This window comes from Tenrec ecaudatus, unplaced genomic scaffold (genome assembly GCF_050624435.1).
Source record: "Tenrec ecaudatus isolate mTenEca1 unplaced genomic scaffold, mTenEca1.hap1 Scaffold_282, whole genome shotgun sequence".
Classification (NCBI taxonomy): Eukaryota; Metazoa; Chordata; class Mammalia; order Afrosoricida; family Tenrecidae; genus Tenrec; species Tenrec ecaudatus.
This window is the reverse complement of record NW_027458985.1, coordinates 423,581-434,397: the sequence shown is the minus strand read 5'-3', so window position 1 is coordinate 434,397 and position 10,817 is coordinate 423,581. Positions and strand designations below refer to the sequence as shown.

General features: G+C 44.5%; 1 long non-coding RNA gene across 1 annotated transcript in view; it reads right to left on the bottom strand.

The window, feature by feature from the left end:
• Positions 1–1,634: 1,634 nt before the first annotated feature.
• Positions 1,635–10,817, bottom strand: part of LOC142436453 (uncharacterized) — a 78,370-nt gene continuing 69,187 nt past the window's right edge. Inside the window, exons 7-8 of the long non-coding RNA XR_012781950.1 lie at positions 9,944–10,037; positions 1,635–3,857 (exon numbers count right to left, since the gene is read on the bottom strand). This is a non-coding gene — a long non-coding RNA (uncharacterized LOC142436453). The remainder of the gene's footprint in view (positions 3,858–9,943; positions 10,038–10,817) is intronic.

Genomic DNA, 10,817 nt, shown 5'->3' with positions numbered 1-10,817 from the left:
CTTCAGGCTAGGGCACCCCTAGGCTTCAGGCTAGGGCTCCCCTAGGCTAAGGCTAGGGCTCCCCTAGCCTACAGGCTAGGGCACCCCTAGGCTTCAGGCTAGGGCACCCCTAGGCTTTAGGCTAGGGCTCCCCTAGCCTTCAGGCTAGCGCACCCCTAGGCTTCAGGTTAGGGCTCCCCTAGGCTTCAGGCTAGGGCTCCCCTAGCCTTCAGGCTAGGGCACCCCTAGGCATCAGGCTAGGGCTCCCCTAGGCTTCAGGCTAAGGCTCCCATAGCCTTCAGGCTCGGGCACCCCTAGGCTTCAGGCTAGGGCTCCCCTAGCCTTCAGGCTAGGGCACCCCTAGGCTTTAGGCTCGGGCTCCCCTAGGCGTTCTCTGTTGGTACACGGAATCCAAATGGACTTTTCTATATTGACCTATGGCGTGTGAAATTGCTGAACATTTCATTTGGATGCAATGATTTTCTTGTAGGGCCTTGGATTGTCCATGTTTAGAGTGATACCATCTCCAATTACAGTTTTACATCTTTGCTACCATTGTCAGCTTTTATTAGACACTTTTTGATCAATAACTGCCATAAAGACTTGCAGCATATTATTAAATAAAAGTGGTATTAAATGGTATCCTTATCAGGTGCCAATATGTAAAGGGAAAAATTTAATTAACTATGCATCAAGCAAAATGTTTGTCATTGGCATTGCATTTTGCTGTTTAAGTCAAATTAAATCATGTCACTCTCATAGAAATGTTAGAGAAAAAAAAGAATGAAACACATATGGGTCCTGCTTCCTTCTCACAGTTGTCAAGTTTGAGCTTAGTTGCAGTTACTGTGATGTTCTATGTTGTTGAAGTTCATCCTTTTTTCAATGATATTTTGCTTTATCAAGCATGTCCTTTAATGGACAGATCTCTCAACAAATTTCTAATATACTTAAAATGAAATTTTCATAGTATCCATTTATGACAAGCATTATAATTGTACAACTTCTAAGCTACAATTGACAGTGCATCAAACTATCAAGTTCTTCACTAGCACTATAATTAAAATGCATCATTTTACTTTTAAACAGCCTCATTCATTTTTCAACTTTCAGTGGCATATGAGACAATTAAAAATAAAATAGCTTGGATCTGGTAAATATTAGTTCTCAAATAGACACTGCTTTTTAAATGTTTAAAGAGGTCCTGGGAAACAAATATGCCCAGGGAAACACATCACTTGTCTATGGCTTCTGTGTATATTGATTGAGGTCCAAGTGAAATGAAATCCTTGACAACTTCAATGATATCTCCATTTTTCATGGTAATTTGTATTGGTCCTATAGTGAGGATTTTGGTTTTCTTTCATCGAGCTGTATGCTGTAGTTAAGGCACCAGTCTCTGATCTTCATCAGTACATTTTTCAAGTCAGACTACCTTATGGCATGCAGTATTAAGGCATCTTCACACTACAGGGAATTAATAAGGCTTTCACAAATATTATTTCCGTGCTCTTCTATATTTAGGACAACTTCTTAGATTATTTTCTTTTTTTAACATTTTATTACTCATACAACTCTTATCACAATTCATACATATACATACATCAATTGTATAAAGCACATCTGTACATTCTTTGTCCTCATCATTTTCAAAGCATTTGCTCTCCATTTAAGCCCTTTGCATCAGATCCTCTTTTTTCCCCTCCCTCCCTGCTACCCCTACCTCATGAGCCCTTAATAATTTTTAAATTATTATTTTGTCATATCTTGCCCTATCCAGCGTCTCCCTTCACCCCTTTTCTGTTGTCTGTCCCTCAGGGAGGAGGTCACATGTAGATCCTTGTAATCGGTTTCCCCTTTCCAGCCCACTCACCCTCTACCCTCCCAGTATCGCACCTCACACTCCTGGTCCTGAAGGTATCATCCACCCTGGATTCCCTGTGCCTCCAGCTCCTATATGCACCAGTGTACAACCTCTGCTCTATCAAGGTAGATTTCAGATCATGATAGTTGGGGGGTGGGGTGGAGGAAGCATTTAGGAACTGGAGGAAAGTTGTATACTTCATTGGTGCTACATCGCACCCTGACTGACTCATCTCCTCCCCTAGACTCCTCTGTGAGGGGATCTCCAGTGGCCGACAAATGGGCTTTGGGTCTCCACTCTACACTTCCTCCTTCATTCACGATGTTAAGTTTTTGGGTTTTTTTTTTTTATGATGATGCCTTATTCCTGATACCTTTGGCACCTCGTGATCACACAAGCTGGTGTGCTTCTTCCGTGTGGGCTTTATTGCTTCTGAGCTAGATGGCCGCTTGCTCACCTTCAAGGCATTAAGACCCCAGACACTATCTCTTTTGATAGCCGGGCATCATCAGATTCCTTTGCCACGTTTGCTTATGCACCCGTTTGTCCTCGACAATCGTATCATGGAGCTGTGCAGCCAATGATATGATTTTTTGCTCTTTGATACCTGAAAACTGATCCCATCGGGACCACGTGATCACACAAGCTGATGTGCTCTTCCATGTGGGCTTTGTTGCTTCTGAGCTAGATGGCCACTTGTGCACCTTCAAGGCTTTAAGACCCCAGACGCTATCTCTTTTGATAGCCGGGCACCATCAACTTTCTTCATATTTACTTGTTCAAATGCTTTGGCTTCAGCAATTGTGTCGGGAGGGTGAGGATCATAGAATGACAATTTAATAGAAGAAACTATTCATGTATTGAGGGAGTGCTTCAGTAGAGGCCCAAGGTCCTTCTGCCACCTTAATACTAAACCTATAAATATAGACACATAGATCTATTTTCCCATCCTCATATATATATATTTGCATGTACATGTCTTTGTCTAGACCTCTATAAATGCACTTTGCCTCCTAGTTCTTTTCTCTATTTCCCTTGACTTTCCTCCTGCCCCACTATCATGCTCCATCCCCACCTGGCTTACAGCTATACCTCTTCTTTAAGTAACCTTGCCCTTATCATTCCCTACCAGGCCAGCCACTCCCCACCTCGCCACCAATTTGGATCCCATGTTGCTCCCTTGTCCCTGGGTTTGTTAACACCACTTCTTTACGCCCAATCTCCCCCTATCCCAGGTACCCCCAGAACTGTCGGTCCCTTTGTTTTTCCTCCAGATAGTTCATCCAGCCTGTCTTATGTAGACAAACCTGTGGAGATAATAACATGCACAAAAATAAGACAGAGGAAAACAAAGCAACAGTATACAGCCAGACAACAAAACAACAAAAAACCACTGACAAAGAACAAAACAAAACACATCAAGATAGAAAAGCTTGTAGTTAGTTCAAGGTTCGTTTGTTGGCCTTTAGGAGTGTTTTCCAGTCCAGTCTGTATGGGCACCACGCCCTGGCCCCAAATCCACTTTCAGCATTCCCTGGGGACCTTGCCACTCCATTCCCTTGCTGTTCTGCTGAACTCTCCCAGTGATTTGCCTCAGTGTGGTTGGATCAGGTCAGGTGCAATCTGCACACTGTGTCTCTGATGCTTTCTCCGGTAGCGCCATTGGTCACTGAGGGGTTTCATGTCTTATAGTGGGGGGCATGTTGTCCTCTCTGTGGACTGGCTGCTCTAATCAGGAACATCATCCTCACGGCCTGGTGGGCAAGTCTGTGCTCCACTCTCTCCTCCTCCCCTTCATCTGCGCCCGTGTGCTCTGATCCGATATATCCTTCTGCCCGAGCTGTAGAATCAATGTCGTCCTTTGAAACAAATTCTTCTTGGGGGAGGGGCAGGAATCCACTTAATTTTTGGTGTTGGGGCCAGCCTCCCAGACCTCTCCACTGGTTCCCTACTCCACTCCGGAATGCTGCATTCACACCTCGCGGCACTGGGTGGAAGTCTGGTCCCACTTTCCCTGTGGAGATATAAACAATACCCTCCCCTTGGGTGGGTTAGTGCCCCATGCCCCAGCTCACCTTTTCTTCCTTATATTCATCCTTTTATTTTTCTTTCCCCACCTCCTCCCCAGTTGTCTACTATGTGCATCCCTGGTTTTGATCTGGTCTCTGCCATACTACACAGTCTTCAACCCCAAAATGTGAGTATATAGTAACTTTTTCCCCTATGCCACATTAGCATTTTTTTTAATATTTGCCTCAGCAGGATCATGTTTTACTTTTCCTTTTGTACCTGACTTACTTCACTTAGCATGATTTCCTCCAGTTCCTCCCAAGCCGGTATGTGCATCATAGTTGAGTTTCTTTCCCTGTGATCTATCTTTCTCAGAGTGGTGTGTTGAAGTCACCCACTATAATTGTCGGGTCTGTGATTTTTTCTTAATCTTTTGGAGTGTTTGGTTGACATATTCAGCTGGTCTCTCATTCAGGGAATATATGTTTACAATGCTTAGTGGTTCATTGTCTATGATTCCCTTGAGCATTAGATAGTATCCTTCCTTATCTCTTTTTATGGTTTGTACTTTGAGGTCAATTATCGAGATTAGGATTGCAACCCCTGCTTTTTTTGTATTGCTGTGTACTTGGTAGGTCCTTCTCCAGCCTTTGATTCTCAGCCTATTTTTGTCTGTAGCCTTGAGATGTGTCTCCTGTAGGCAGCAAATGGATGGGTTGTGTTTTCTAAGCCATTCTGCTAGTCTCAGTCTTTTAATGCCTGAGTTCAGGCCACTGATAATCAGGGTTATTATCTCCATCTGTGGACTCTGTGATGCCATTTTATACCTTTTGTGTTGGGAGTTTTCCTACTTTCCTTTCTCATTAGTGTGTGTTTTTTGTGTGTATCATTCTTGACTTCTTTCCATCCTTAAACCAATGCTATCTTGGGGTCTCTTTTCTCCTTGTTGTGCTCTGGGTGAAGTTGTTCTATGTATTGGTCTCTTATTTGTGCTTGGTGAGTGTTGTTCATCTGCCCATACTGAGTCGGCGAGGATCTTTTGTAAGGCTGGGTTTGTTGTAATGTAATTTTTGAGTTTTTCCTTGTCTGGGAAGACTTTTACTTCTCCATCGATCTTGATCGATAATTTGGCTGGGTAGATATTCTTGGATTTGCGTTGTTTTCCTTCAATTTTTGGAGTAATGTCACTCCACTCTCTCCTTTTTTTCATAGTTTCTGCTGATAGGTCTGAGCATATCCTTATGTGGGAACCTTTATATGTGACTGCTTGTTTTTCCCTGGCTGCTGTCATGATTTTCTCCTTTTCCTCAAAGTTGGATAGTTTAACTATTATGTGCCTTGGTGATTTCATCTTGGGGTCCTGTCATGCTGGTGTTCTTTCAGCCTCCTGGATGGTTGCCTGGTTTTCATTCATTAGGCTGGGCAAGTTTTCCTCCAAGAATTCTCTCGCTATTGTAGCAGATGATTCTTTGTTGTGTCTTCCTCCGGTAGGCCAATAATTCTAATGTTCTGCTTCATAGCATCAGACATAGCTCTTAGGTTTTCTTCAGCTTCTCTGATGCTCTTGTTAGATTTTTGTTCACGTTTATTAAAGTCTGCTTGGCTGTCCTCCAAGACACTGATAGGGTTCTCTGATTCCTCCAATCAATTTTCAAGGAACATGATTGTGCTATTGTTTTTCATTATCTCCTCGCTAAGCTCCTGTATCGTTTCATCCTTTTTCTGTATTGTTTCCCTCATATCCTGCATGGCTCCAAGCAGCATTCTGAGAATTTCTTTGAGTGGCATCTCAATGTCTGCTTCTTCTATGTATGTTGTTATGTTCAGGACATCTTCTGCCTTTGTCTTTTTTTCTCCTGTTTTTTTCGTTGAAGTCATTAGGGGTGATGGCTTTTTGCGTTGTTATTTTAGAGGGACCAGGTGCCATTTTCTAGTCTCTCTCTGGAAGACTTACAGGAATGCTTCTTCGAACTGCCTACAGCTGATTTTGCTATGGTATTAACCTACCACTTTATCTTCCTGTGGCTTCCCTATCAGGGGAGTACCCCAGATGGCAGGTCGGCTGCCTGCCCCAGTGTTGCACAGGCTGGGCTGATGTTCCTGTTATTGGTTTGAATGTTGAAAAGTGTTGGCTGAGCTGCCTTATGTCCCCAGGTACTCAGGCAGGAACTCCCTGGTGAGAAGTCTGAGGAGTATCCCCTGGAGAGCAAGCAGGCCTTTCCCTAGCCTTTGGCTATCTATGCAGGGTGGAGCTCACCTAGCTGGGTGTGGCCAAGGCGCAAATGCCCTAGGGCAATGGGAGTGCCCCATATGTCTGCAATGGAGCATGAGAGAGCAGGGTAGGAATAAAGAGCAGGGGGAGAAAAATTAAAATGTTAGACTAGACTCTGCAGGGGTATAGGGAAGTGAGGGAAGCAAAAGCAACTATGTAGCTGAGTCCCACTCCCTGCCTGTGGAGCTGCAAGGGCTTACTCCCTGCCCCAAGCCCCAGCTGCTATCCACAGCTGAGCCCCAAGAGTCGCAAGAAAGCTGCTGAGCAGCCCCCAAAGAAGTGGGGGGACACAGAGCAGAGATGTTAACAGATGCAGCAGTGTAGCTGAACCCTGATCCCTGCCTGTTGGGCTGTGGGGTGTTGGGTTTAGTCCCTGCTCAGACCACGTAGGCACCGCAAGCTGTGGCCATGACATGAAAAAGCTCCTGTGCAGCCCTCCACGGCTGTGTTGGAATAGAGAGCAGAGATATAAACAGAAGCAACAATGTAGCTGAACCCTGATCCCTGCTGGTGGAGCTGCCAGGGTCCTGTCCCTGCCCTGAGGCAGGCAGGGGAAAATTGTGGCTGTGTTTAGACCAAGCCCTGCTACAGGCTCCAAATGGCCCCGGCTCCGGCAGATACATTGGCTGGGCTCCAAATGGTCCGGGCTCCAGCAGTTACAGTGGCTGGGCTAAGGTCAAGCCCCCGGCAGCTTCCAGTGATGTAAGCCAAAACCCACAGCCCTTCAAAACCCAGTGGATATGTGCATACTTATCTTTATGATGCACCTCCTGCGATCCAGCAGCTTTGAATTTCCCTCTAAGCAACTCTCCTGGGCTGGATTCTGCAGAGTCCCCCTGGCATGTGTCACTACGTTGCCATCGTCCTGTGGGCTCGAACTGATAGTCCTTAAATTGGGGATAGGATTTAGTGCAAGCCCCAAACCCATTCTTTGATCTATTACTTTATTACCTTTTATTTGATAAAATTAAAATTATTTAACTTGGGAACCACTGTATAGGTCATATTGTTCCATAGTTCAATTCTGTCAAAACGAATTGTGCAATTTCTTGCATACTCATACATGTTTTCCAAATGATAGGGTTCCTTCCTAGACTTCTTGAAATCATCTCCCTTTTTTCTCCTCCACCCTTCAAGCACCCTAAAACCTTGTTATGCTTTCTTTCCCTGTGGGCACAACATCCCTAGGTTTCATTTTCTGAAAAATAACCAAACAAATTACACTGCTTCAAGACGGTGAGCTCCAATGGCGGCACACCTGTGAGAAACAGCCTAATGTAGATGAGTATAAGCAGACTGCAACAGAACAGCCACACAGTTGCCAGGATAATACGTCTTAACACAGCACACTTGCTGTACCAAGACTTGTTTGTTAGACAACCAATAGTAGACAGCTCTTGGTACAGCTATTTTCTTCAACCCCAGACACCATGTGTTTTCCAGCTTAATTCCTCAGGTTATAGTGAGTCTGGGGTAGAATCCAGTTCCCCCAGTGGAGTTCCCATTTGGGGATCCCACAGAAGCAGCTCTGCAGCATGACTTGTACTCTGAGAGTCAGGATTCAGTTTCCCACTGTTCTGTGACATCTGACCTGGCTTCCCAGGTAACCCCAGAGTCCTAAGTCAGCTCTGCTCTCCGAGTGCAAGTCATGAAATACCCTCCCTACCTTTTGATCCGAAGAGCACCTGCAGTCTCTCCTTACTCCACTTGGCTGTCAGCTCTCCTTTCCCACACCCGAGCAGACATGCACTTACGTTCACCCAAAATTGACTGTTCCATCTCCCCTCTTCAGTGCTGCCCACGCCCTACCATCACTAAGCCTCACCCCTTTGAGAGGGCCACCACCCTCTCCAGGGGACCTCACCCCAGATCCATATTGCTACTACTCAGCATCCTGCCCCCTTTCCCCCACCAATGGATCCCAGCTATCAGGAGATCAGGAAGTGTCCTCTGGCCAAATGACCTCCACTATACTTACCTTAACCAGAGGATTTGTGGTTCATGGCACTGGTCCAGCTCTTTCCCAGGCGATCTAGCTCCTAGCCAGAGGGCCTGATGACGTGCAAACTTGAGCTTGTGCCCTTTCTGCGACTTTTTCCAAGTGGAGTGAACTTAAATAGCATTTGTCCTTTTGTGCTTGACTAACTTCACTAAGCATGTCTTCCAGATCCTTCCACGACTTGAAGTGTTTCAATGCTGCTTTTTAGGGATTCATATTATTTGTGTGTTTACATCAGAGTTGGTTTTTTTTTAATGTATCCACTTTTCTCTTGATGGGAATTTAGGCTGTTTCCAGCTTCGTGCTATTGTGAACTGTGCTGCAATGATCATGGGGGAACACATGTCTGTTCATCATCTCTTTCTTATTTCTTTGGGGTATATGCCCAGTAATGGTATTGGTGAGTCAGATGGTAGTTCAATTTCCATATGTTTTAGGTATCTCCATATCGCCTTCTATAGTGGCTGTACATATTTACATGACTACTAGCAGTTGTACAAAAGTCCTTATCCCACCAGACCCTGTCCACCCTTTATTGTTCTGTTATGTTTTGTTTTTAAATTGGGATACATTACTGGGCTTTAGTTGGTATCACATTGTTGTTTTGATTTCCAATTCCTGAATGACTACAGACCTAGAACATTTCCACATGTGTTTATTAGCCATTTATCTATCATCTTGTACGAATTGTTTGTTCAGGTCTTTAGCCCATCTTACCAAGTTTTTTTCTTGCTATAACCTTGTAAAATTCTGTGGATCTTAATCATCAGTCTTTTATATGATGTGTCATTACTAAATATCCTTTTCCAGTCTGGGGGCTCTCTTTTTACTCTTTTATTAAATAAACTCTATTGATTTACACAAGTGTTTTCTTTTTCATAGGTCCCATTCATCTATGTTACCTTCTATGGAGTATGTTTCTTTTGTTAATTCTGCCAACCCATGTATTCCCTGGACTAATGATCCTGCTAGCTCTGGATTTTACATGTAGGTGTTTAATCCACCTGGAGTTATTTTAGTACATAGAATGAGATATTTTATTTCATTCTTCTGCAGGTGGTTATCCAGATTTTCCAGCACCATTTATTGAGGAGGGCACCTGCTTCCCATTTAATGTCTTTTGGGCCAATGTAAAAATCAATTGTATGTGGATGTTTTTATTGTTGGGTTTTCTGTCCTGATTCATTGACCTGAGAATATTGGTCTTTTAAAATAAATTTATATGCTGTTGGATTCTATTGACCAGGGCTTTGTTGAGGATTTTGGCATCTATATTCATGAGAGATACCAGTCTGTATTTCCAGAGGTTATTGTGGTTTGGGGCAAGGGAGGAGTATAATCAATCCACTACAGTCCCTTATGTACCCTGTGAATTATTTTTAGAAGAGTGCACTTTTATTGTGCTTATAACAGTGGTTTCCTAAACAGCTCAGAATTATCCGCTGTTTATGCGTGGTCCTGGGGTGTCAATTTTCTATTACAATGAATGGCCCAGGGAGGAGTGTACATTCAGAAGTGGATCAGGCTACAGTCTGGGCACCAGTTCTGAAAGGTACCTGGCCTGTGCAGGACAAGTGCCGGAAACCTGGAAATACCAGGTCCTATTTCTACTAGCACGGTGAGGCATTTTGTGATTCCTTTCTCAAAGCAATATAGAAACACCTCCACCGACACCTAGCCCTGCTCCTGGCAGATTCCAAGCACTCCTGTTTCCCCAGTGCTGAGACTCTCTCCACGTGGCCTGATCTAATCATCTGCAGGAAGGAGCTGGGCATAGCTAGGGATTATCACCAGTGGGAGCTCTCCTCCCTCTGCAGACCTTGTGGTTCAGCATCAAGCCTCCAGTTGTCTCTGCAGGCTTCTGTGGGATGATCCTGAAGTATCAACAGTTCGGCCGGGAGTTGCCACAGCATCTGCAAGGGAAGCAAAGCACAGGAAGGTGCTGTGAACTCCGACGGCATGATTGAGAGCACAGCTGTGCTCTCTGTGGATAAACCAATTTAAAGGACACCTGGTATTATATCCCAGGCCCCAACCCAGCTACCTACCTGCAAATTTGGCAATCCCACAGCAGTGAGCTGTTCACAGGGCCGATCCAACACTTAGCTTTCCTTTTAAATATATTTTTTCACTTGCTTTGCTTCAATTTAAAGGTAGATGTACAAAAATAGCCTTATTCTTCCTTCCAATAGTATCCCCCTCTATTGTAATGTAAGGTCAACTTAACAGCATGAATCTGTTAAACCATTGTCTGCGGTCCCCAGCAAAAGCACAGTTTACCAACAAACACTGCATGCAACAGTACTTTGCACACACAGAGAAGAGATGGAGCTGGCTCATCAGTAATGGGTCTCACTACCCCCAGCCAGCAGTCTCACTTTGCGACCAGTGCAGGGATGTTGTTTTGTAAGCATCCTTCGTTTGAGCTGCTAAAAGAACAGTGTTCCCTCCTCACCAGCAAAGATGACAAAATAGGGCTGTGCTATGAGGGAGAATCTACTGGAAGGCAGGGAGTTAGTTTTGTCGTCGTCGTTTGTATTCCTTGTAATATATTTAACAATCAGTTTGGGGAATGTTAGCATGTGTTCAACCAAAGGTAGAAGGGGCAGGCTGTAGGACACCAGACCTAAAGAGTATGTTTGAACACAGAAGCCCTGGAAAGGCAGTGATCCAGCAAGGTCACCACATCCCAG